The sequence below is a fragment of the Mastomys coucha genome, unplaced genomic scaffold (genome assembly GCF_008632895.1).
Source record: "Mastomys coucha isolate ucsf_1 unplaced genomic scaffold, UCSF_Mcou_1 pScaffold16, whole genome shotgun sequence".
NCBI lineage: Eukaryota > Metazoa > Chordata > Mammalia > Rodentia > Muridae > Mastomys > Mastomys coucha.
In genome coordinates this window covers 35927402-35932021 of record NW_022196898.1, presented here as the reverse complement: position 1 = coordinate 35932021, position 4620 = coordinate 35927402, and positions in this window count along the sequence as shown.

The following is a 4620-nucleotide window of genomic DNA, read 5'->3' as shown; positions in this document are numbered from 1 at the left end:
AAAGAAATTAGGGAAACAACACCCTTCACAATAGTTACAAATATTATGAAATACCTTGATGTAACTCTAACTAAGCAAGTACAAGATCTGTTTGACAAGTACTTCAAGTCTCTGAAGAAGGAAATTAAAGATCTCAGAAAATGGAAAGATCTCTCATGCTCGTGATTTGACAGAATTAATATAGTAAAAATGGCCATCTTGCTGAAGGCAATCTACAGATTCAATGCAATCCCCATGAAAATTCCAACTCAATTCTTCTCAGACTTAGAAAGAGTAATTTGCAAATTCATCTGGAATAACAAAAAACCTCGGATAGGGAAAACTATTCCCAACAATAAAGGAACCTCTGGTGGAATCACAATCCTGGACCTCAAGCTGTACTACAGAGCAATTGTGATAAAAACTGCATGGTATTGGTACAGTAACAGGCAGGTAGATCAATGGAACAGAATTGAAGACCCAGAAATGAACCCACACACCTATGGTCACTTGATCTTTGACAAAGGAGCTAAAACTGTCCAGTGGAAAAAAGACAGCATTTTCAACAAATGGTGCTGGTTCAACTGGCTTATTAGCATGTAGAAAAATGCAAATCAATCCATTCCTATCTCCTTGTACAAAGCTCAAGTCCAAGTGGATCAAGGACCTCCACATCAAACCAGATACACTGAAACTAATAGAAAAGAAAGTTGGGAAGAGCCTCAAGCACATAGACACAGGGGAAAACTTCCTGAACAGAACACCAATAGCTTATGCTCTTAGATCAAGAATTGACAAATGGGACCTCATAAAGTTGCAATGCTTCTGTAAGGCAAAAGACACTGTCAATAGAACAAAATTGGAAAAAGATCTTTACCAATCCTATATCAGATAGAGGGCTAATATCCAATGTATACAAAGAACTCAAGAAGCTAGACTCCAGAGAACCAAATAACCCTATTAAAAATGGGGTACAGAGCTAAACAAAGAATCCTCAACTGATGAATACTGAATGGCTGAGAAGCACCTAAAGAAATGTTTAACGTCCTTAGTCATTAGGGAAATGCAAATCAAAACAACCCTGAGATTCTACCTCACACCAGTCAGAATGGCTAAGATCAAAAACTCAGGTGATGCCAGGTGGTGGTGGTGCACGACTTTAATCCCAGCACTTGGGAGGCAGAGGCAGGTGGATTTTAGAGTTCGAGACCAGCCTGGTCTACAGAGTGAGTTCCAGGACAGCCAGGGCTATACAGAGAAACCCTGTCTCGGGGAAAAAAAAAAACAAACAAAAAACAAAAACAAAAACAAAAACAAAAAAAAAACCTCAGGTGACAGCAGATGCTCGAGAAGTTGTGGAGAAAGAAGACACTCCTTCATTGCTGGTGGGATTGCAAGCTGGTACAACAACTCTGGAAATCAGTTTGGAGGTTCTTCCGGAAATTGGGCATAGTACTACCTGAGGACCCAGCTATACCACTCCTGGGCATATACCCAGAAGATGCTCCTACATGTAATAAGGACACATGGAGCTCCACCATGTTCATAGCAGCCTTATTTATAATAGCCAAAAACTGGAAACAACCCAGATGTCCCTCAACAGAGGAATGGATACAGAAAATGTGGTACATCTACACAATGGAGTACTACTCAGCTATTAAAAAACAATGAATTTATGAAATTCTTAGGGAAATGGATGGATCTGGAGAATATCATCCTGAGTGAGGTAACCCAATCACAAAAGAACACACATGATATGCACTCTCTGATAAGTGGTTATTAACCCAGAAGTTCGGAATACTAGAAGTACAATCCACAAACCACAAGAAACTCAAGAAGAAGGAAGACCAAAATGTGGACACTTCATTCCTTCTTAAAAGGGGGAACAAGATACCCACTGAAGGAGTTGCAGGGACTAACTATGGAGCAGAGACTGAGAGAAGGGCACTCCAGCCTGGTATAGCTATCTCCTGAGAGGCTCTGACAGTACCTGACTAATACAGAAATAGGGGCCCACAGCCATCCATTGGACTGAGTACAGGGTCCCATATGAAGGAGTTAGAGAAGGAACCAAAGGAGCTGAGGGGTTTGCAGCCCCTTAGGACGAACAACAATATGAACTAACTAGTACCCTCAGAGCTCCCAGGGACTAAACCACCAACTAAGGAGTACACATGATGGGACTGATTGCTCTGGCACTATGTGTATAGTAGAGGATGACCAAGTCAGTCATCAATGGGAGGAGAGGCCCTTGGCTCTGTGAAGGTTCTGTGTCCCAGTGTAGGGGAATGCCAGGGCCAGTAAGTGGGAGAGGGTGGGGTAGCAAGCATGGGGAGGGAGTAGGGAACAGGGGTTTGTTCTTGTTGTTGTTCTTTTTGCTTTTTGGGGGGGGGGAAACTGGGAAATATGACATGTAAATAAAGAAAATATCTAATAAAAAAATAAAAATTAAAAAAACTTTTCCCACTTTGTAGGCCCCCACTTTTGTCTAAATGATGGTGTCCTTTGCCATATAGATATTCAGTGTTTCATGGGGTTCCGCTTATTGATTGTTGGTTTTAGTACCTGTGCTATTGATGTTCTGTTCAGAAAGTCCATTCCTGTGCTAATAGTCTGAGTTCCAGACTATTTCCCAGTTTCTCCTCTATAAGATTCAGAGTATATGGCCTTATGATGAGGTCCTTGACCCATTTGGAGATGAGGTTTGTGTAGCATGGTAAATATGTATATATTTGCAATATTCTATAGGCATTCATCCCGTTTGGCAAGTACTATTTGTAGAAGATGTCTTTTTTTCCAATGTATATTATCAGCTTCTTTGTCAAAATCCAGGTATCCATGGGTGTGTGTAGACTAAAGTCTGAGTCTTCAGTTCAATCCCATGATCAACATGTCTGTTTTTTATGCCAGTACCATGCTGTTTTTATTACTATAGCTCTGAAGTACAACTTGAAACTAGGAATGGTGACACTTTCAGTAGTTCTCTTTCTATACAGAATTATTTTGCTATCCTGGTTGTTTTATGTTTGAATATGAAGCTGAAAAAACTTTTTTTTAATTTCTATGAAGAATTGGGCTTTGATAGGGATTGTGTTGAGTCTGTAGATTATTCTTGCTACGCTGGTCATTTTTACAATATTAATCTTCCAATGCATGAGTATGGGAGATCTTTCCACCTTCTGATGTCATTTTCAATTTCTGTAGTGAGAATTTTGGTTTCTTTTTTTTTTTAAGGCACAGAAATAGAAATGTGCTCTCATTTTAATCCCAGGTGAGGGATATGGGGCTGCTTTGGACTATCCACAGCAGCTGACTATGTTTTGCCTTGTACTCTAGCAGAGGCGTGATTTTGCCAGCTGTAGATAGTTTCTGTGATTGTGTAAAGTTTGGAATTCTGGGGACTTTTCAGAGGGTATAAACGCTAAGGCCTGGGAAGGAATAGGGGTGTGTTGTTGGTTGTTGGTTGGTTGCTGTTGGTCATGGTTGCAGTTTGTTAAGTAGTCACACAAAGAAGAAAGAAGAAATTAGATATCCCATTGTGTCTGGAAGATACTGTTTCCTTGGCAATGTCCACCCATGCCCTCTCAGAATCTCACTTCTCTTCCACATACCTCGCTGTTCCCTAAGGGGAGGACATCCCATTTAGGGCTGAGTTTCCCAAAGTCTCTGCACACTGTCCAGTTGTGCGTCTCTGTGTTAGTTTCCATCCACCGAGGAGGAAGCTTCTCTGATGATGGCTAAATGAGGCACTGACCCATGGTTATAACAGAATGTGATTAGAAGTCATTTTATTGCTATGCTCCTTTAGCAAAACAATAGCATTTCAAAGGTCTAGGTCTGTGACATCTCTACCACCATTTTCTTGGCCACCTAAGGCATATCAGCCTTGGTGATAGCCCTGAGCTGTTTGAGGGTTTCTATCATGCACCTTTGTCAAATGGCTCAATTAGATGTAAGCCATTCCTGGCAATAGGTGTTGTACTTGGTGGTAAAAGATATTTAGGTGGGGTTTTGTCTCCCCTGTTAGTTGGTGACTCCATTTAGATTTCCTTTATATATGTATATATATTTAGGAAGTGTTTACTGTAGTGGGTTTCCACATGACCCCCCTACTACTACCACCCACATTCAAATAACCCTTCTATTCCCTTTTTGTTCCCCACTCCCCTCCTCCCCATTTAATCTCGTTTCAGTCTTTCCCCCTTTTCTCCATGTGGTGGTTTAAACATGCTTGGCCCGGGGAAAGGCACTTTTAGGAGGTGTGTTGGAGAAAGTATGTCCTGTAGGGGTGGGCTTTAGGATCTTCCTGCTAGCTGCCTATGAGACAGTCTTCTCCCGAGTGCTTTCAGATCAAGGTGTAGAACTCTCAGCTTCTCAGCATTCTGCCTGCCTGGATGCTGCCTTGCTCTCACTTTGATGATAATGGACTGAACCTCTGAACTGTAAGCCAGCCCCAGTTAAACGTCCTTGAAAGAGTTGCCTTGGTCATGGTGTCGCTTCACAGCAATGAAACCCTAAGACATTCCTAACTATATATTCTATTTTCCCTTCTGTGTGAGGTCCTCCCTTCCTCCCAGTCCCTTTCTCTGTATCTAACTTCTATTGCTATTGTTAGGAGGCATTTTCCCAAGTTCAGCCATC